This window comes from Pinus tabuliformis, chromosome J (assembly GCF_031772625.1).
Source record: "Pinus tabuliformis cultivar Carrire ecotype Pingquan chromosome J, CPIR1, whole genome shotgun sequence".
NCBI lineage: Eukaryota > Viridiplantae > Streptophyta > Pinopsida > Pinales > Pinaceae > Pinus > Pinus tabuliformis.
Genome location: NC_142295.1, coordinates 112,885,673 through 112,910,230, shown reverse-complemented (window position 1 = coordinate 112,910,230; position 24,558 = coordinate 112,885,673). Strand labels below are relative to the sequence as shown.

Here is a 24,558-nt window from a genome sequence, read left to right as displayed (position 1 = left end):
AGAGAAGGGTACCTTGCAGGGTGTGGGTACGAGTAGAAAATATGTCAATGGAGAGACAAAAGAAATAGGGCAAGGATAGGAACACAACAAACATATCAACAATTCCGAGGTATCAAAATATTCACCATTTGTGGTGAAAATGATGCCAAGAAAGAAGAAGAAGGCAGATAAGAGTAAGGGAGTAGTGCTGCTCATCCTCACTGATGGGGACATCAAAGAAATAAAGGAAAAGATCCAAGAGATCAACACAGAAACTTGGGACAAGATTGATGATCACTGCAAAGTGATCTTGGTTGAGGTGCAACAGGGCATCGTGGAGTTGAAGGCATTGCCACAGGCAGCAAGGCAACTAGAGAAGTTAACCCAGCCCTTGCAGCTAGAACAATGACTGGAAACAACTTACAGAGTTAGGATGTTACATGTGCTAGTTGGGGCACTAAAGTTTGAAGTAGTAGAAAATAAAGAGTGAGCCAAATCATAGCGCAGTGTCTAGATGAATGTCCCTGCACTACTCCTCTAGATGCTGCATGAATTTCGCCAAGGTATCACCGCAGAATTGCAGGAATGAGAGTAACATATGTCGTTGTTAAAATCAAAGGTGGAGTCAGAAAAAGCATCGATGAAGAAGGAAATGGAGAAATTGGTCAAGGATAGGGAGGAAGCAAGGAAACAATGAGAACAGCTAGATAAAGCCATTGCTGAGACTTGCAACATAGTTCTAGATGTGCAGGTCTAGGAGGATGAACAACCAACAGAAAAGGTCACAAAGCTCACCCTCACGATCAAGGACTCAAAGTATACTATGGCTAATTTGAAATTTGAATACGAAGTGTAGATATCAGAGCTGCGAATAAGGTTGTAGCTAGTGAGGCCACCAGCGGTTCAGGAACAGAGACAAAGGGATCTCAATGCAATAATTAAAGGCATATCTAATATGGTGGTAGACTATGGAAAGTTTCTCAACGATACGATGAGGATTTGGACCTCACTACAGGAGGATCCAAATGTCTTGAAGATTGAGGAGGAACTGTAGGCCAAGTAGAAGAAACGTGGTGAGATCCTGACAACTATGAAGACCTTACCAATCTTGCAGAGGCTTGCCAACATTACTGAAGGAAAGAATCTCGAGGTGCAAATAGATGATCTTCATAGAAAAGCACAAATATTGCAGGAGAGGGCTCAACCATGGCAGGAGGATGCCCTGAAACTTTCATAGGAAGTGGATGAGAAGATGAAGGAATTGAAGAGAAGTGAAGCAGAAATATTGCAAAATATTGTTGGCCCTACTGCAGAAGCTTTGTTGAAGGAGGCGCACTAGGAAGAAAAATTGATGGCAGAAATGGTCTAGTAGTACAACGCGGTGTACAACAGGATCATAACAAAGATCAAGGGTGTCGAAGCTGAGTGACTCGGGACGAGTCACGGGTGAGTGTTGGGGGCTTGTTGGGCATGGCCCAAATTGGTCCAAGTTTTGGGTAAAAGACCTTGTAAAAGAAGGAGCAGACCGCACGGAGATGGTGAAGATATATTCATGGCACAACATTTTAGGGCTTTGGGGATGGGAGAAAATCCTTATTTTGTAATGGGTATTGGGTATTAGTCCTTGTTTTATGGATCCATGGGATGTGGAACATGGTTTTTGTAAATATGAAATGTATATAATAAGATGTAATACTTTGTAATCAAATCATATCATCATAAGTGAATTGAATCTTTGTATTTGTATCTGTGGTCTATATTTTTGGGGAAGGCTCTGTAGCTGAGTGTGCGGAGGCCTGGAAGAGTCTACATCTAAGTGCACAAACCACCTGCAACTAGGTGTGCAGGTTGAATATCTATATATACTGAAGATTTATATTAATAAAGAATAAGCTTTGGTGAATAATTTTCTATCTTTCAATGTTCAGTCTTTGTTGTTGTTAGTATTGTTATGTATGCTTTTCACTAAATTATGAGAAGAACTATAAGATATACTATTATTTGTTAGAGTTTATGGGTTTAATGTGATTATGTTAAATTAATCATCTGCGTGAAGTTCTTATGCACACGGAGCTATAAGATCAATATAGAGTAGAAGTAAATACACGGTGCCATTGCACAGATATCCCATAACTGCTTCGGGCGAGACTGTGATATGCTTGCAGATTGTTGTTGAAAGGGCCAGTAGTTGAGGGATTTGTTGGTGCACAACGCACTTTGAACCTGGGTCAAGCCCCCTCAAACCAACACAGATCAACATTTTTATTATAATCTCAAATAATGGATGAAGAATATCCAAAGGAAGGAACCTAACAGAGGGTTAGGTAAGGACATGAGGGTTTGGGAATGGTTAATAATAAGGGTTCCAGTTTGAAAATCTGTGTTCCCACTCACATCCTAAGTGCCCTATGCTCTAGTACTTTTTTATTTTGAGAGGGTTTCTTTCTCTATTTTCTTTGTATTATCTCTCTCTAGAATTCACGAGTGGGACAGATGAGAAGGAAACATCGATGTATGTATTGAATTTCAACTCTCTAACCTTCTCTCTTAATGCTTATTTTTTGGGGAAAACTTCTCTCTTAATGTTAATACTATCAATTGCTCCAAAAAGGTGCAAAGAGACCCCAATAAGAATGTTAAGTTGAAAAATTTGTGGTTTAGTTTTCATAATTAGTTAAATATAAATTGATATATTAGATTTAAATTTTTAATGTTTTTTATTTTTATTAATGTTTTGTTTTCTAGGAAATATTTAGGCAAGATGCACAAAGAACCCAAAGATCCAATACCACTGCGGATAATGAGCAGGATAACTCACAGAAATAGTAGTCACCCACTACCAAATTTGCACCTTCAAACTCATCATGGCTTTATGTTGAACCATCTCAACCCTCAACATAGGAAGCTCATTCTTCCATAAATATTAGGCACATAAGTCAGCTACATTCTTATTGTTCCTTAAATAAGTTACATTACTCCACTAACTTACAAAATAAGTCAAATCCACAAAAGTCAGTGCCTTTCTTTCATCTAGTAATGACCACACATTGTCAAATAAGATCACAACGTCATCCTCCATTTATTCAACTGGCCTTTTTCCTGTAACAAGTTCTAACAACAACACCCCAAATCCATAGACATCACATTTTTCATTTATCTTAAGGCTCTAACAGGCGAATTCGAGTGCCATAAATGCTAATGCACTCAGTATTTTTCTACAAATAATGCATCTATCAAGCATGGGAAACAACTTTGCAAGGCCATAATCTGCAACTTTAGGGTTGTAATTCTCATCCAACAAAATATTGCTGGATTTTATGCTATAGTGTATGACTAGCTGTTTACAAGCATGGTGAAGATTTGCAAGCCCCATTGCAGTCCCCAAATCTATATTAAACTGATTTGACCAACTTAATAGGGGATTTGTTTGGGATCTTTCATGAAGTCGACTACAAAAAGTTACACTTTGAATGTATTCATATATAAGAAGTTGTAATTGTGGTGTCAAGTAGTATCCTTGGAAATTCACTAGATTTGTATGTTTGATTCTACACAAAAGTTGTATCTCCTTCTCAAAGCCTTATTATGATTTAACCAAATTTGAAACCATCGGATTATTTATAGCAACTTCTTGCCTATCCCCTAGGACCTTTTTGTACATAATGTCAAACCCTCCCCTTCCAAGCTCACAATCTTTGTTAATCAATGCATGAGCACTAGTCATCCAATCCTCAAATGCATGATCAAAGTTGGGTGTAAACAGAACCAATTTTCCTAGAGCCATATCAGTGGATGGGTACTGAGAAAAGCTATCAAGCATAAGATTTGTCGATTTTGAATTGGATTGTGCTCTTACATTCAGGATAGTCGCAACGACAACACCAAATGTAATCATAGCTACTACAGATATTGCAATTATTGTAGAAACACTTCTGTAGATATTAGAATTCTCTACATATTATTGCAATCATAGCTAATGCAGATATTACAATTCCACTGGATCTAGATTTAATCACTTGAATTCCTCCTCCGGTTGGACTCCCACTCATATTTGGATTTAGAATAATTGGCTTATGCATAACCATGAGACAAGTAACATTAACTCCCAATCCACATAGGCCTGCATTTCATTCAAGAGAAGTCATGTTTGATGTGTTGAATATATGGCCTTTTGATATCCTCCCTTTAAGTTTGTTGTGGGAAAATTTTACCCATAATAGATGACCCGAATTCCCTAATTGCTAGGTTAATTCTTTAGTAAGATTGTTCATTCCCAAATTAATCTTTTATTAGTCGACTAAACTTGGATAATTCCTTGGGTACATTTCTAGTCAAACTATTGTTTACCAAGCTTAGCAAAGCCAAAGATGAACATTCTCCAATTTCTGTAGGAATTCGTCCAAATAAGAAATTTTCATCTAGTTTCAACACTGAAAGAGCACTAGCATTACCAAGTCTCACAGGTATGGCTCTAAACAGATGACTATAACTTAGATCCAAAGACACCAGTGACTTAAGATTACCAATCTCCGACAGAATCTTCGAGGCGATAAGGTTATCTGACAAGTTCAATAGATTTAAATTGGAGCATTAAGTGATTGATGGAGATATTTCCCCACTCAAGCTACTGTGTGACAAATCTAGTTCTTTCATAAATTGCTATGATTTTGTAGAACCAACTTGTAGAATGCTCCCATTGAGAAAAATCCATGACAAATATGTGTTCTGTAAACCCAACTGAAACAACTCACTAAGAATGCTTCTAGTAAATCCATTCCTACTGAAATCAACCAATTAGAGCCTACTACAACCAAATAAAGATTCCAAAATGGGTCCCAAGAGCTTACTATATGATACATTGATGAGCCTAACATTCTGCAGGGAGGAAATGGAGGGAATTTATCTAGTGAAATTGTTTCTTGAAAAATCTAGAGACTCGAGATCTCTTAAGGTTCCTATGCATGATGGGATAGTTCCCACAAACAAATTAGTGACAATTCTCATAGTCAAAACAAAATTCAACCCTTTCGAGGAATCTGGCATCCCACTTGAAAACAAGTTATGACTAAAATCTAAAATTTTCAAAAGAGAACAATCACCTAAATCAACTCGCAAAGGGCCAGAAAAGTTGTTATTCTTGAGATGAATATCTTGAAGAGTACTGAGACCCCCAATACCCACAGGTAAAACTCCTACAAAGGAATTGTGGGACAAGTCCAGTGACCTTAGATTTTTTAGTGACGAAATTGACCCAGGAAGAGACCCAGACAGATGGTTTGGAGACAAGTTCAATGCTGCCAAACTGGAATAAGATCTCAAGCTAGAAGAAAGGGAACTTTGTAACACATTGTGGGAAAGGGAAATGGCTCTGAGTGTATCACATTATTGAAAGAGTTGGGCAAGAATTGCACTAGAGAATGAATTGTGATTCAAATTCATGATTTTGTGGTTGGGACTTTGTGCTAGATCTTTGATGATATTGATATTTCCAGAGAAATTGTTGTAGGAAAGAGAGAGAATGTGAAGGGACTGAATCCTAGTGAGACCTCTGTTGAGCACCACTTCTATGACTCTTCCTATTTTGGGGCTGCATACCACACTTGCCCACAAACATGGGTTGTCATCGTCCTCATTCCAAGAAGCAAGGGACAATTTTGGATCGTTCAAGTCTTCCTTGAAAACTATGAGTCCCAACACATCATCATTCACCTCAAGCCCAAACTAGCTTAGAGAAACCACTAGAAAAACTACAACTTCCAACATAGTCAAATGCAACAGGACACCCATTAAAGCTAGATACTACTACTATCACTCTACAACTCTCAACGAACTAAAAACTTGCATTACCTTAGGGACTTGTTTCCTTCCACATGCTACAGTTCCACTAAAGCCCTAGGTGATTCCTCTTACACAATTAAAATATTTATAGATTGGAAATGTATCCATACAATATAAACAGGTCCATCGATTGGAGACAACAAAATGTAGGAATGATCCGAACCAACATTTTATGGTTTTGATTTTATTTTGGGGTGATTGTGGGTATACGTAGAGCCAAATCTTCTTACATGATTAAAATTTTTCTAGATCATAAATGTATCCATAAACTAGAAATAGGTCCATCAATCGGAGACAACAAAATTGCAGGAATGATCCAGATCAACGTTTCCATGGTTCTGATTTGATTTTGGGGGAGTGTGGGTATTTGTAGAGCTGAATCTACTTACATAATTAAAATATTTCCAGATCAAAAATGTATCCATAAATTGGTAACATGTCCATCGATTGGAGATGACAACATTATAGGAATGATATGGATCAACATTTATATGGTTCTGAGCTAATTTGGGGGTGAGTGTGGGTATAGGAAGAACCGAATCTGGTAAATTTTCTTCTTGGTTGACCCTTTATAGAAAACTATTGGCCCTGAGCATTTCATAATGAAAGATAAAATAATTTTATTAAAGGTCAATGGGTCTAGAAAGTAAAACAAACCATGCCAAGAGAAAACTATGGAGCAAACTCCACATAAAATAGAATTCCCCCTAGGAATATGGTGACTAAGAAGTATATTTACTTTCGATTCATGTAAATACTAAGTATTGATGGTCCCTGATTGGTGAAAGTAATACAAGAGAAATCAAACTTTATGTTATGTGTGAAATTTTCCTTTGATTAAAAAGTTTCTAGGGTTATTAAGCAATGTTTTGTTCTTTTTGTTCAAACTTGAAATGTATTAGGTTGTATGAAAATTTGGACTACACAAAAATTGCACCAAGATTGAAGATTGTTGTAGGTAATACCAATGGTAATATATTGGTATTAAAAGTCGAGATCTGAAGATATGTCCATCATATGGTAAGGAAATCTGTGAATTATTCCAGAGAAAAGTTTTCTGTATAATCATTATTGAATCTAATTGAATTATAAATGACATGCAGAGTTTGGATTGGAACTGGAGCTTGTAAAGGAGCAATTGACCCATCGCGTGGGGAAATTATTTTTAATTACCAAATGAATTATAAACCTATAATTGATCCAACACATGTAAATGAATTTAGGTCATAATTACAGGAACTTTTTGTAATCATAATTGTAGATCAAGATTAAGAAGGATGTTGAGTGTGAATTGATAATTGTTGGTAGCATTAATTGCCTACCAACAAATTTGTTTAAATCACTGACCAATTTTTGATCCCATTCAATACAACAACTAATATGCTGGAAAAAAAATGGTTGCAGTGAGGAAACTTACAAGAGCCATCCTAAGTGGGGTTCACCCTCAATGAAGAGCTCAAACCCTAGCTTTCCTTCTAGATCCTCGTCTGTAGTGTGCCTCATCTTATTATCTATTGTACCTCCATGACCATGACTGCAACCCCCTCCCTTGCCTCGTCCACCATCAGAGACAATAAACTTGGAGTTATGACCACGACCGCAACCCACTCCCTTGCCTCGTGTCCACCATCAGAGGCATTGAACTTGGAATTAAGAGTGCTCATGTTTTCTTTGCTCCAATTAATCTCCAAGGGAATCAAACCTTGATCAATATATCAAGGACTCGATCAAAGAATAGATATATCACAGACGATGCTCGATAGGCTTTGCCAAAAGAGTGTGAAATAACACTTAGCTCTATTTTATGAAATAGCTCGAGTGAGTGGAATGAATGGTGGGAAACACTCACGAGGAAAAGGAAGAATTTTGGTCCATCCTTATTTCTATTATTATTTTTTCTTTTTGGAATGGAGGGAAGTGTTTAAAAAAATTCTTTTTTTTTTTAATTAAAAAATAATAATTTCCTTATGTTTTAGTTTTTTTTTTTCTTTCTAATATATATTTAATTTTAGTATTATTTTTTTCTAAAAATATATATTTAGTTTTTGGTATTTTTATTTTTATTTTTATAACAAAAATTATATTTTGTTTTTATAAAAATGGATTTTAAACATTCCATTCATGTTAGTTTGTGATTTTATGATAAAATATTAAATAATATATTAAAAATAACTTAATGCCATGTGTTGTATAGTTGAGATGGATAGTATACATCTCTCCTTGCTAATTTATAGAATGTGCTTGGGTTTTCTTAATGCAATAAAAATCATTTTTCTCTTCATTATATCTTGAGACGTTCAACATGCACATAATAAAACAATAACGTTAAAATAGGGTTGCTTTTGTCCTTTGTAGATCTTTGTCCCCATTAATCTTGGTCTTAATATATTAATTGTCTTATCGTGGCCTTGAGTGGTCACTTCCATTAGTTGCTTGTTTTTTAGTTGCATTTTAGTGACATTTCTTAGGCTTGATAACATGTTATTTAATTTATGAAAAATTGTTATTGTCCACATTATTGTTAAATATTAATATTAAATATGTGGGTTTTGAGCATGGTTTAGCAAAAAGTTTCCAAAAGTTTTATAGATTGTCTTTTATAATGTAATGATTCATTTCTTGATGAAATTGTTATGGATATTTCTTTAATGATTCATTGCTTTATGAAATTATTATGGATATTTTTTTTATTACGCTAACTTGTATATGATAAAGTCAAAAGAAATCTCCTTTTGAGGTTTTCATTGGTCAATTTCCCTTTAGGCCATCAAGTTCACCATTCAGTTCTGGGTTAAGGAAATATAGGAGTCACAAAGTGGCATTGTCCAAGAACTTAAATATTGAAACATGTATTTTTTTAGTTACATTATACTTCCTTTGTGTAAATTCTCCATGAAAATAGTCTCATGGAACATGAGGGGCCTCAATAGTAAAGGAAAACAAAGACTCTTAAAAGAAAAATGCTACACAAAACACCCATCAATAATGTTGGTACAAGAAACAAAAATATTAAGTGAGGTTCTACCTCATATAATTAGCAAATGAGGGAGGAATTTCCAAGTAGTAGTGATTGATGCTTAGAGATACTTGGGTGGAATGGCTATTATTTGGAATGATCAGGACATCAAGGTTAGCAATATGTTTACCTCTTTTCACATTATGACAATACAATTTTAGTTAATTGACATCAAGGATTACTACCATGTATCCAATGTCTATGAATCTAATATCACAAATGCCAAACCTCTATTTCTCAATTCTATTGCTAGCACGAGTAACTTATACTCCCCATCTCCATGGATTATTGGGAGTGACTTCAATATTATGAAGTCTCTTGAGGAAAATAAAGGATGAATCATAATGTTTACCAAGATATTTTGTAAGCTATACCATCAAATCCCTAAAGTAGTCTCCATTAAAGTGTTCAAGCAATGAGTCTCCAACTCACACATGTGGATAAAATGAGATATAATACATGTGTGTGTGCTGAATAACTTAACACACTTTTCTAATAACTCCACAAACTTAAGTATTTCACTCCATCACATAAATTGACAGTAGAGTGACATAAGTAAACCAATAGTAGACATGAAACCCTTAGGAAAAAAGCATTCCCTAGATCCTCAATTAGGTGCTTAAATGATGAAATGAAAATTCAAGGGGAAAAGGGGACTTCATGATTTAACCATCACAAAAATGTGATCAAGTGTGACTAGGGGTGTATATATTCATATGTTTTCCAAAGAGGGAGTGAAAACATGAGTTACCATTCATTGTGCCTTATTTTCCTTTCTTTTGCTTTTTCTTATATATAGGACTTAGGGAATGAGGTTTTCATAATTTTGTCACAACTCATCGATGTAACATTTACATGAATTTTCACTTAAACCATAGAGTTTAGAATTAGATACATCATTCTAGTATATATTTAATGATTTTGGCTTTCACTTTTTTCTTTTCTTTCATCACAAATGATAAAAGGGGAAATATTTTGCCACAAATATATGAATACTTAATCATAAATATGTCATGTGATGAAAATGAATTAATGATATTATTCTCTATGAAAATGATGGGTATTCTTGAGAAAATCTTATGCTTTTGGACGTCTCCTCCCTGGTTGAGAGGGAGTGAGGGTGGACACCATATTCTCCATGTTCCATGTACTATGGCTAGGACTAATAGTTGTAAGCCTAGTAAAGACATAATTAGGGAGAATGGTGGATTTGATAAATATGTAGGACCGATATTATTTAAGAATTTGTACTTTGACTAGGACTAATTGCCATAAGTCAAGTACATTAATCCAAGATAAGAATAGTCATGAGGATCAAAATTTCTTGGTGTCAAGTATTATGAAAGTGGATTAGGAAATGGTTATGTGAGGACATACCCAGTGAACATCTTGGTGGGGTAAGTGCCTAGAGAGGCAGTGGTTTCCAGATTTATGCCTCCTAACATTGTGCTATGATCTAATGGAGAGATAAAACTTTTTAGTCAAGGCCTTGCTATTTTGACAATGTTGGTTATGATGATGTAAATCATCGTTGATTCTTATCAATCCAGATCCTTTCTTATATGAATATTTAAACTTGAGAGTACTTTGTTGTTTCATTATGAATACCTCCCTAGTTTAGACGAAGTGCCGAAAAATGTAACTAGTGTCAGTCTTCGTAATGCAATAAAATTTAAATTTTAGCATTGATATTTATTATTATATTCATTATTATTACTTAATTTTTTGTTAGGTCATGTCATGCTTATAGAGTAAAAAAGAAATTATTTTGAGTTAAGAGAAATGTATTTGAGTCAAGTCCCATTTGGACTTTTGAAAGGAAAAGGAATAGAATTTTTATTTTGAGTCAAATAATCAACACAAGGCCAAGTCAGCCCTCCTTGAACAAGTTGGCCTGAGAGGAAGCTATTTGACCCTCTTGGATAAGTATATATATCAATAAACTTGATCACTTTGAACACCAATCACTTATCATCACAAAACATCATTTCTTGTGCCAAAAAAGAATAAAAGACAACCAAAATTAAAGGAGAGATAAACTATGATTTTTTTAGCCTGTTTCTATGCACACATGTGAAGGTTCTATGGATTCTCTACAAAAATTACAGGTCTTAACTTCATCCTTTACTGCAAGTCCAAAATTTTGTGATTTGACCATATTTTAGAGTGTTTGATCGGTGCTGACTTTCATTGACTTTGACTTGGTTGGAGGATACTTGGAGGAGGGTTGACTTGGATATTTGTGGCAGTCTTGGTCTTGGTATTGGGTCTTGTATATATCATTTTGATTTAATTCTATAAGAGAAGGATTTATGGGTTTTCCCCTTTATGGAGTTTTGCCCTGGCTTGGAGCCTAATTCTTGGTGTTCTTTGTTTCCTTGTGATCTTTATGTTTTTCATTTTTTTGTAATTACTTGACGAAGAAGACAATCTAAGTAATTAGAACCAAAAAATAATTCACAAGTAATTATCAAGTTAAGATAAATCAATCATTTTCTTCTGACACGTGGTTTCTCAACATGAAGTAGGGTAATAGGTCCTGTGACATAGTAACCTGTGATCTATGATGAGAAATCCTCAATAGTCTCTCTGAAGAAATTTGTCCCATTGAGGGGTCAAGAAGAGGTACGACGCATCACCAATTTTATAGTTGAATAATTTTGAGTCTTGGTTTGTCAAATTTGGCCCTATGTAGGCAAGGAAACATGGAAGGAGGTGAACCCCTTGGAAGAGTTCAAAAGGGGAAGGCCACATAAGGCCTTATATAAATATCTATATCCAAGGACCTCCCTCATAAGTAGAGTTATATGTGTATTGAAAGAGAGTAAAAAATGATCCATCCAATTATTGATAAAGAAAATCAAACATCCCTTGAATCTCATAATAAATGCGGCATCTATAAATGAGGTACTAACCCTCTAACTCTATCTCATGTATATGGAAAAGATAATGGATATTATTGAGACGAGGAAAATATCCAAATAGTAACTGAAAATGTAAAAAGTTTGATAGTAATACGTATGCATAAGATAATCTTGAAACTAGTAAGCTCATGAATCCATACTTGTAAGGTCATTGGCATCATCATAATCATTGTCATCATCTTCATTATCATCATCATCACCACCATCATCTTTATCATTATTGTCATCATTGCATTATCATCATAATAACCATTCATGCTATCATCATCATCATCAGGATTATGGACATTATCGTTAATTGTTCATAATTATTGGTGTTGTAAGAAATATTGTCAACTCAAAAAATGTTATGAGTGCTAGAAAAGGGTTCTTAGGACACATGATATATGCAAGAGAAATAACAACTCTATTTTTGAGAGATGATCGATGATCATCATCATCACTACCATTATCATTATCATTATCATTTTCATCATCCCCATCATCATCATTAATGTAATTTCTATCATCATTGTTGTCATCGTCATCATGGACATCATCATCATTGGCATCGTCATCATCATTCATGCCATTATTGTTGTTGATGATGACCTATATGACAATAATGATAATAATGATTAGATGATGATGACTTGGATGATGAAGCCAAAGATAATGATGATGATTATAACAATGACAACATTTAAAAATTGGGAATATTGGCCAAGGTAATTAGCATTGCCATCATCACAATCACAGTCATCATCATCATCATTGTCATTGTAACCACCATCATCTTTGTTATCATTTTCAATATCATCATAATCACAATTCATTTCATCGTCATCATCTTCATTATCATCATCATCATAATTATTGACATTTTCATCAGTTGTTCATAATTGGCAATGTCATAAGAAATATCATCAATGCATAAAATATGATGAGTGTTGTAAAAGGGATGCAAAAGCGAACATAAAAAATGGGGGCAACAATAGACGTAAAATTGGATGCAACATAAGTAGATGCAAAACAAGACACAAAATTTGACACAAAATTGGATGCAATAGTTAATGCAAACTTGGACACAAAATAGGATGCAAATGCGGATGAAAAAGTGGAAGAAAACATGGGTGAAATAGTAGGCATAAAACTTGAATCGTGGGGCAACAAATGTGGATGCAACAACAAATATAAAATTGGATGCAAAAAGGTGGAAAACTTGTATGAAAAAATGGATGTAAAAATGGATCAAACATGGGTGCAATAATGGACACAAAATTAGATGCAAAAGTGGATGCATTAGAAGTGGATGTAAAAGTAGATGGAAAATTAGATGCAAAAAACATAAACAATTCGATGCAAACTTGGAAACAAAAGAGGATGCAAATGTGGATACAAAAGTGGAATAAAATGTGGTTTGCAATGGTAGGCACAATATATGGCACAAATTATGGTGCAACAAAAGTGGATGTAACAACAGACAAAAAAAAGATGCAAACTTGGATGCAAAACAAGATGCAATAAGAGATGCAAAAGTGGATGCAAACATGGGTGCAATAGGAGAAACAAAATTGGATGCAATGGAAGTAGATGCAAAGGAAGATACAAAACGAGATGCAAAACCCAATGCATAATCCCAACAATCGATGCAAAAAGAGATGCAATATTTGATGCAAATATTGGATACATAAGAGGATGCGAACATGGAAGCAAAATTGGAAGCAAACGTGGGTACAATAGTAAGTGAAAAACATGACACAAATTGTGGCACAACAAAAGTGGATGTAATGATAGATGAAAAAAGTAAGAAAATGAAGATGCAAATGAAGATGCAAAAAGGGATGCAAAAGTGGACATAAACATGGGTGCAACAGTGGATGCAAAATAGGATGCAACAAAATTCGATGAATAAGTAGATGCAAAACGAGACAGAAGAGTTGATGCAAATCCTGAAGCTAAAGTGGATACTAAAAGGGATGCAAAAATAGATGTAAAAGTCAATGAAAACCTAGATGTATATAAGGATTCAATCGTGGATTCAAAATTAGAGGCAAAAGTGGGTGTAAAGGGAGGTGCCAAACTAGGTGCAAATTATGGCACAAGAAAATTAGATGCAATAGTGGAAACAATAATAGATGCAAAAGAGGATGTAACTATGGATGCAAAACAAGATGTAATAGTGGATGGAAAAAGAGTAGATGCAAAAGTATACACAAACCTCAATGAAAAACTTGGCACAAAGGGGATGCAAAAAACGATGCAAAATTGGATGCAAAAAATAATTTAAAAAAGGATGCAAAAGAGGATGCAAGAGATGATGCAAAAGTTGATGCAAGTGTAGGCACAAAAAGTGGATGCAATAGAGGATGAAAAAGTAGGTGAAACAAAATTAGGTGCCAAAATTGATGTAAAACATGGTGCAAAGGATGACACAAAACCTAGCGTAAAGCTTGGTGTAAAACCTGATGCAAAACCTATTACAATACCTGGTGCTAAACTTGGTGTAATACTTGGTGCAAAACTCGGTGAAAATTTTGCATCAATTTTTGCACCATATTTGATAAATGGACACAAATAACACCAAAATGGGTACTAGACACAAAAAGGGAAGCAAAATAGGAAACTAATCACAAGGTTTTGTTGTAGTGCAAAAAGTTTGTACAGTTGGGGAGCTTAGGGAGCTAGGCTGAGGGTTTGAACACTGATTTTTCCCATTGCATAGTTTTGGAAGATAGAGGAGCCTAGGTGATTGCGTAGTTGTGTAGTTCAAGAGCTTAAGTTTGAGGATTGAGCCTTGAGACTGCGTAATGTGCAGTTCAGGCTGGACTGTGTAGGTAGATTGCACAGTTTTGAGGCTCAGTGAGTCAGATTGCATGGTTTTGCACTATTTTAGTCTACTACATAGTTTTGGGAGGAAGAGAGGACCTGGTTATTATGTAGTTGCGTAGTTCAAGAGATTAGGGTTTGGGCTTGAGCTCAGAGACTGCATAATGCATAGTTAGGGCCAGGCTAGAGCGTTGGATTATGCAAATCTGGGGGCCAAGGTCTAGGCTTGAGCACTGGAACTACGCAGTGCACAGTCCTAGGAGGTAGAAAATGTGTATTGCGTAGTGTCAAGGAAAAAGGTTGCAACTTGAGGTTGGAACTGTGTAATGCGTAGTTGAGGAGGGTCGGATGAGGTTTTGTTGTAGGGAAGTTTCTTAAATTTGGATAAGTGTGGGATCAATGAGACTTATGTGAACAATGATATGACTTGATTTTGATCACATACTTAGAACACTTGATGACATAACAACATAGATCATATAGAACACATTAACAACATATTTACTTTAATGCCATAACGATGAATTTATGACAACTGCAACACTAAAGATACACTTTGTGATGACCATGACAACACTTGTGTGACAATGCTTAAAAATCTGGAAATGAGTACGATAGGTGTTTACATGGTGATATCAACTCATTTTCATGAGGATAAACCCTTGAAACCACCAAAATGAGCTTATACACATTGTGCGATAACTAACATGTGTAAAGATGAAATTTACTATATGAAGAGAAAAGGAAGAACAACACTTGTGATATGCAAATGATATTGTAAGAGACACATGCCATAGTGAAGATAACATGAAAATGACACTAATTAAAGTGAAATAAAGCAAGAGAGACAACCAAAAGCATGAAAATGAAACTTGTGAAAATGAAGGTATGCAAAAGCGACAATTTGAAAAACTCACCAAAATAAAAGTACAAAAACCAAAAGTGAGGGACTATCAATGACATTATGCACTGACTGTCGACATGGATTGAAAATTGCATAGACACTGTCTTGATGGACTATGCTTATTCTTTTTCAAGCTTGCATGGAAGAATGTGTTCATGAACTTATTGCAAATTGAGCATGTGTGAGCAAGTGACTTCAATCGATCAAGAAGTGACCATGGAACGACTGATCACAAGATCCATAGTAGGCTCCAAAATCCAAGTATAGGAAAATTTTTGGAGGGTGTTTATCACAGAGAAAACACTTGGCAACACACTGGTAGAACTCAAACTTCTCTTCCTTGGTCAATTATTTCGTGAAGGGTATAGTGCTTCAGGATGTATTATTCATTGCTTAGATTACCATGGCTTCCCCACTTACCCCGTGCATAAGCATAGCCCCCTTCATTCCTTTACTTAGTTAAACAAAAACATAAGATCAATGATCACATAATGTTTTGAGTCGGGATAGGGTAATGAAGTTTGCGATATTTATATTTTCAGAGTATATTTATTCATATATGGTGTTTCTCCACTGACAACAAGCTTAGACAATACCCTGATCGAGTCACTTTAGGAACATAAACATCGCTTCATTGTTAGTGAGCCTTGATATTACCTTGACAGAGTTTCTTGGTTCACCTCTCTGCACAGGAAGCACTTCTCTTCTTTTTCCTTTATTTATTTATTTTATATAGGACTATGCATCGACACGTATTTATTTCATGGGTGAAAGAAGGATACCAACTTATTGAGAGTAGGAGAGGTTGTCCCTCAGAGAAGCATATATAATACCTCTAATATTGGTTTTCTTGTTTATATTTTTCCCTTGCCTTTCTCTACTTGACTGGATCAGTATGAAAACACAAAAACATAAAGACTCGAGTGTAGGGATGGGGTTTCCAAAATAGTCATGGAGATCATGGTTCTACAAAGGCTTTCTAAATGCAAGGATCATATTTTCCATTGGAATGTCATCGACCAAAAGATGTAACCAGGATAAGGAAGAAGGGCAGAGAATTAGCTAAATGTTGCAATGTCACAAAGTCCTTTTCTATTTTTCCACATTCCCTTTTCAACCAATGGAGCATCTTCATGCAAAGTCTTACAAAACAAAGAAAAGAAAAAACACAATAAGGAAGCAAAACTAGAATACAAAATGCAAGAGGCTAACCGAAAAGATGATGTGAAACTAAAATGATAAAACACAAGACAAACTATAGAAAATGAATGCAAGATGGATGCGAAGGTAAAATAATATGCAACTAAACCTATTCCAAACCTAATCATCTAGAAGTTTGGGGTCACATATAATGAAATTTCCAATGAAGCCATCATAATTGCTTCCAACCTACATTCGCAAAGATATAAGAAAATAAAAATTATATAAATCAATGTGCAACAGAATAGATAAGAACTTGAATAACTTGCACAAAATTTCGAAGGTCTAGCTCGTTAGCAAAAATATGGGCCATAGCCACTACTTCTAACTAATTCACATTCTTACATTTCTCTATGAAAATTTCCATTCAAAAAACCTCAGAAGTTTCTTGCGAATGTCTTCAACTACACCAAACTCCTTAGCAAGCTCGCAGAAATATCAAAACTTGTTATTTGTGACAGAGCCTGCCAAGCAATATTGCTCCAACCATTCAATGATTGGATCGTAAAATTCGTGACAATCCTCTTGAAAACCCTAAAATATTTGAAAAGATGAATTTTCAATTAAAGGCATGAGATTACGATGATAATATTGTGAGGAGAAATAGATATGATCATATTGAACAGGCATGTCAAGATAGGGAGGACTTGACATAACCATCTGCGAGTGCGAAAGTGGCTCAACCACTTGACCTGTACCCAGATTGTGAGATGTTAAACCATAAAAAATAAAGGATGTAAAACAACTTTCATTGGATGTGTTGATGGGAGAATAGTAAGTTGAACAATAGTCATCAGAAATAGAATCACGATCAGATGGGATGATTAAAGCATCATATTACCAATTTGGAATTACCAAAGATAAATCAATTTGAATAGTTCCACAAATACTTTGCATAATAGAATCATCTTCCCCCTGTGACGAGTGTAACAAACCATTTTCTTGTGATTGGTTACACACTGCACTATCATCGTAATCATCGAAAGAAGTAAAAAGGAACGTTAATATAACAAACAAATGAAACTAGTCAAGGTAAAACAAGTGAAGAAGAATTTGGTTCTTCAAACAATCCATGCATTTACTGACACTGAAGAGGATTTCAGGTGTGATGAAAAAAAATATTAGCATCAGAATATTCACAAGAAGGATTAGGAGCTAATTGTTTTCAAAATTGTGTGATAGTTATGAATACTTTACCCAAAGATAATATTTAGAATAATCAACTTCACAGTTCCATTATTCTATGAGAGATACATATTCCAAACCCAAGTTTGATATAAGATATTTTCATGAATATGAATAATCTTGAATCCAATAAAAAATCGAATCTTGAAGGTTCGAAATATCATTTCCGCAATGCAAAATATATTTCAATAAAGAATTTAATTAAGTGAAACCCTGCAAAAAGAAGAGTTTTGTGAAGAAAACTAGACTTGACTCGGTTTGGGGGTCTTACCATAGTTGCGAGATCTAGACATAACGATCAACATAAGTTGAAGTGCCTCAGCTCTCTTGAAATTCCTAGAACATCGAAGGATATTAAAATAACATTCCGAAGATTGAACCAGATCATGCATGATGTGAGGATATATTCTTTCATTGATTTGAATGATATCACTATTAACTAGATGGCAGCCATCTCTGTCACTAATTTTATCATATTTTACAACTCCAACAACTAGATTGCTCAAGACGAAAGATTCTTCTGATCTCAAATCTAGAGATGGAGAAATTTCATGAGCAAGCTAATTTGAAGAGTTATCTTCATGAAAAACAAGAGATGATATGGGATAGAAAGGGTACTCAATGATCTGATTATTCTCTCTTTCATCTTGGACAACCTCATTACCTTGTGTCAATTGAGAAGTGAGCTCATATGATGAATAAGTTGAAGAGCATGGAGTATCTTCATCGCATGTAGATGCATTGTAAATAAGAGATCACAAGGGACAGTGGGACAAAAAGGAAGTTTCGATAAGGGAAATTTATTTTACCGAAACAAATTCGATATCTAAATCTTTCAAATTAAAATTTTCATGAGAAACTGAAAGATTAACTGGTGCACTTGGGAATTCATCATCGCATACATCAACAGAAATATCATCATCATAATGATCATTTCCCAGTATTACAGATCTAAACAAATTGATTTTACTTGATTTGTTACTGAGATTAACAGATTCAATATCAACAAAGAATGAGTAGACACCATATTTACATGGAGGATTTTTAAAAGGAGAAGAAATATTAAATGGATATTCACCTTCCCACTCCTCTACTTGGGTAATGTGACTATCTTGAACTTGATCACAATCTCAGCCAGCAACTTGAAAATTAGGAGAGTGCGGAAAAGTAGTTGATGGGACAGATTGATCAAGTGGATCATAGTACAAAGAGTCAGGACATGTAGATGATAGAGGTTGACATAAATTCAAATCAGATTCAAGACTAGATTTATGAGTGTTAATACTATCTTTAAAAATATAAAAATTGGTTTTCACCATAGGTTTCATGAGCCATTTCAATATTTCCTCTATTGGATTTGAATCATGAAAAGTAGAAGGAGAGTGAGAAGATGGATTGGAGATTTGATGTGAAAAATTCCCAACTTTGCGATCATCGTAAGGAGGCACCCATAGTAGAACTGAAAAAGGAGGAGGAAAAGGAAAAAAAGGAATAACAGGTTCCTCCTCTAAAATTAGGGGTGTCTCTTGGTTTACAAGGGTTGGCAATGAAGAAAAATCAGGTGTTCTAGATTCACCCATCAAAGAGATAAGAACCAAGAGCTCAAAATATTGTTTCAAGAAATCTTTATCCATACCTTCTTTAGGAAATTCATAACAAAGGGGAAGGAATTGATCAGAAAAATCCTCAACTCATTCATTAGGCTTCATTCTTAAGTGATTGATTCTTTTACAAACATCTCGGTAATCATACTTATCAAAGGCTAGATGAAGATCCCCTAGGAAATTATGAAAATGGATGGAAGTGGGTGGAAGGGTATGGAACCATCTATTAATATGACCTTCATAGGTGAGGAATAAAATTACACAAGAAAAATATTCATCATCAATTTTGTAAGATTCACAAAATTTGAGAAAAATAGAAATGTGATTGGTTATGGATTTTCCACCCTCGCCATCAAACTTTAACTGAGACAAGTGATAAAGAGGCTCATCAGGGATTGAAAATTTAAAAATGGATAAATTGGAGAAACACATCGGGGGTAAGATTTGAGGATGAGCCATTTTAGATAATAGGTTCAAAGCAGACCCAATGGACACAACTTTCCATTTGGCCCTCCTTTTTGCACCATTGTTGACAGTGTTGGAAATTTGTCATCCATGGGGTATCCCCAATGTGAAGTCCTAATTAGACCTCACCCTATTTGGAATAGAATCCCCATCCAATGTATTGGCCTAGTTGCCATGTATTTTTATAGATTTTCCTTGGCTCTAACTATCAGCAAGAGAGAGGAGTGAAAATGTGCCTTTCAAAAGATGATGGTTTGAACACTGATTTTTCCCATTGAGAAATTATGGAAGATAGAGGAGCCCAAGTGTATACGCAATTGTGTAGTTCAAGAACATAGGGATGAGGCTTGAGCCTTGACACTACGCAATGCATAGTTCAGGTTGGACTGTGCAAGTAGATTGCGCAATTTTGATGCTTGGTGAGTTAGAATGCAAGGTTTTTCACTATTTCAATCAATTACATAGTTTTGGGAGGTAGAGTAGACCTAGTGATTGCATAGTTGCAAATTTCAAGATCTTAGGGTTTGGGCTTGGGCTCATATACTTTGCAATGCATAGTTGGGGGTAGGATGGAGGGATGGATTGCGCAATTCTAAGGGCCAAGGTCTAGGCTTGAGTACTGGAACTGCACATTTCACAGTTCTGAGAGGCAGGAACTACGCATTGCACGTGACAAGGGACAAGGTTGTATCTTGAGGGTTGGAACTACGCAATGTGTAGTTTAGGAAGGCTAGATGAGGCTAGTTTGCAGGGAAGTTTTCGAAAAATGGTTGTGTGGGATCAATAAGAATGATGCGAACATTAATACGACTTGAGTGTGATCACATACTTAGAACAGTTGAAGACATAACAACATAGATCATGAAGAGCACATTAACAACATATTTCCGTCAATATGACAACTTTTCTACGACTTTATGACAAGTGCGACACTAAAGATACACTTTGCGATGACTATGACAATGCTTGTGCGACAATGCTTAAAACTATGGAAATGAATGCGATAGGTGTTTACATGGTAATATCAAATCATTTTCATGAATATAAACCATTGAAACCACCAAAACGAGCCTATACACGTTGTGTGACAACTAACATGTGTAAAGACGTCATTTACTATATGAAGAGAAAAGGGAGAGTGACATTTATGATATGCGAATGATATTGAAAGCGGCATGTGCCATAGTGAAGATAACATGAAAATGACACTAATTAAAGTGCAAGAAATCAAGAGAGACAGTCGAAAGCATGAAAACGACACTCATGAAAATGAAGGTGCGCAAAAGGGTCAGTTTGAAAAACTCACCAAATAGAAGTACAAATGCAACTAAAAGTGAGGGATTTTCAATAACTGTGTGCACTGACTGTCAACATTGGTTGAACATTACATAGACATTGTATTGACAAACTATTTTTATGCTTGTTTAAGCTAACATGGAAGAATTCATTCATGAAATTGTTGGAAACTGAGCATGTGTGAGTAAGTGACTTTGATTGATCAAGAAGTGACCATGGAATGATCAATCACAAGATCCATAGTAGGCTCAAAAATTCAAGTATACAGAATTTTTTGGAGGGTGTTTGTCACATTGAAAATAGAACCTTGCACCTTAGAAATGATAAGAAACCAATAAATATAGTCCACTTCAAGGGGAAAACCTTAATTTACAAATAATAAAATGTAGAAGACAACATTTTATGATCCTAAGACTAGGTCCCCTTAATTTATATATAGGAGACAGAGGGTGCAATTATAATAAAATGAGACCACAAAAGGTTCTATCCTGCATAACAATAGAATAATAGAAATGTAATCACTCATTATTTAGGACTTAATAAGAGTTTTAGTGTTAACATGGGGCTTATATAGGGATTTACATGCCCCTCCCCTTTAAGAAAGTGTTTTCCTCAACAATTGACTATCTGTGGGTGTTTCTACAAGAATAAATCATCTTCCTAGGTCACCTTCTCCACTAATAGGTTATTCTATTTGATGAGGTAATTAGTGATTTCTCAATTTCTCAGCTGCTTAATCCTTATTTCCAAGATTTTTTTTGGTTCTAGTATGATATTCCATTCTTCATTAATCATTGGTAAAATAGTTTGGATTGAGATCTTGTCATTAATTACTTCTTTAAGAAATGAATATGGAATGCTAAATGTACATGTGAATATGGATATAACTCTAATTTGCAAGCCATACTTCTAATCCTTTACAATGCCTTATGGGGCCATAATACTTTGTTACTGCTATAGTTTCCATCTTTTGTTACTTGAGGGATGCTTGTGTATATGGTTGTAGTCTCACAAATAACCACTCCCCCACATGAAATTTCCTTTCACTGTGATATTGATCTACTTGTTGTTTCATCCTATTTTTTTCTATAACAAAGTTATGATTCAATAGTTTGAGAACCTCTCGCTGATGTTATATGTGGCCCTTTACTTCTTGAGTCTTTATAGTTGTTTTCAAAGGTGATGTGATGGATGGAGGATGATATCCATAAAGTTCCATGAATGGTGACATTTTGGATGAAGTATGGAAGGATGTGTTGTACCGTCATTCTACGAAGGGAAACCATTTGAACCATTGTTTTTTTTATTATTATATGTGAAGCAATGTAGACATCCTTCTAAACATTTATTCACATATTTAGTTTTCTAATTAGATTGATGATGGAAATATGAGTTGTAAGCTAATTGATTACCCAAACAAGAAACTAATTCAGTCCAATTTTTTTTTAGTGAAAACTAGATCTTTGTCGCTTACAATAATCTTCAACATTCCATGTAGCTTTTGTATTGTTTCCATGAAAAATTATGCCATTGTATGTGCTTTAAAAGGATCCGAAACCGAGAAAAATTGACATAATTTTCCATGTGATCTACCTCTAACATAATGACCATATTTCTTTCCGATCTAGGTAGACATGTAATGTTGAAACTCCATTAAAAACCCATACCTAATGTTGGCTTGGTATGGCTAATTATTGAAGGATCCCTAGGGTCTAGATCGTCTCTCCTTTATTTTGTTGGCATACCACACATTTAGCCACAAAATTTTTCCCATATACTTTAAGACATTCCCCCAACAAATATTTCTTGATCATGTGGTATGTATTAAAAAACCGTAAATATCCTCCTATATGATAAGTTTTTAATTCCAAAAGGACCTTCTCTTTGAGTTGTGAATTATTACTTAAGTATAAGTGATGTTGATACCACAACAATTCATTCTTCTATGTAAAATTTTCTACTACATCGGGGTCCTCTTGTAGTTGTTGAATGATATTGCATTCCTTCTCATCTTTCTTCCATTCTATCCTTAATTCTTCCACCCAATTACTTTGTGGAATAGAAATAACACATAGTAAACCCTTTGTGTCTTCCTCTTTCCTTGAGAGTGCATTTGCCACAATAGTTTGTTTTCCCTTTTTCTACATAATTTAAAAGTCCTAACTCAACATATTTTTAAACCATTTTTGTTACTCTTTTCATCGTAGTTTTTTTCTTCTAATAATCACTTCAAACTATCCTGATCTCTTTTTACTTTGAAGTGTATTCCTATTAGGTATAGACACCATTTGTTAACTACATGTAGTATGGCCAATATTTTTTTTCATAGATGGATTTGAGTAATCCATTTCCTTTAATTTCACTACTTTCAAAGGCAAGGGGCCTTCCTTCTTGCATCAAAGCTGCACTATTGTCATGGCTTGAAGCATCACACATCATAATGAATGTTTTTATGAAGTCAAGTATTTCCAAGATGGGAGTTGTACACATAGCCTCTTTAATTTTTTCAAAATAATTTATTGTTTCTTTAGTCCAAGAAAATGCTTCCTTTTTCAATAATTTTTTTCAAGGTGTTGTTATTTGACCATAATTCTTGACACACTTGCAATAATATCCTGTCAATCCTAAGAATCCTATAAGTTTCTTCAAGGTATATGGAATTGGCCATTTCCTGGTAGCTTTGATTTTCTTAGGATCCACTTTGACACCCTCATGGGAGATGATGGGACCCAAAAATTCTAATTCTTGAACCCTAAAGGCACACTTGGATGAATTTACATATAATTTTCACTCTTCCAGTAGTGTCAAGACCCTCTTCCTAATATTTTTTTATATATGAGTAGGTCATCAAAATTACTAACAAAATTTTTCTAAGGAAGGGATTGAAAATATAATTCATCAAGCTTTGAAATGTTCAAGGTGAATTTGTAACTCCAAATAGCACAACAAAAATATCATAATGACCTTCATAGGTTCTAAAGGATGTTTGGGAAAGTCTTATTGCCTCATTCTAATTTGATAATATCAAAAATAGAGATCCAACTTATTAAAAATTATTTTTCCATGAAAGTCATCTAATAATTCATCAATGACAGGAATAAGAAACTTATGTTTGATTTTCATCTTGTTAAGTTGTATTTAATATGGACACATACACCATGAACCATGATTTTTTATAACAATCATCATTGGTGAAGAGAAAACACTCTGGCTAGGTTAAATGATGTCAACCTTTAACATTTGTTGAACCTTCTATTCAGTCTCACTCTTTTGTGCATATGTATAGATGTAAGGCCTAATTCTAAGTGGTACACATCTAGGTTGAAAATGATTAGCATG

At 34.8% G+C, this 24,558-nt stretch overlaps 1 pseudogene; it reads right to left on the bottom strand.

Moving 5' to 3' along the window:
- Positions 1-2,959: 2,959 nt before the first annotated feature.
- The window catches only part of LOC149225796 (uncharacterized), a 128,920-nt pseudogene continuing 107,321 nt past the window's right edge, over positions 2,960-24,558 (bottom strand).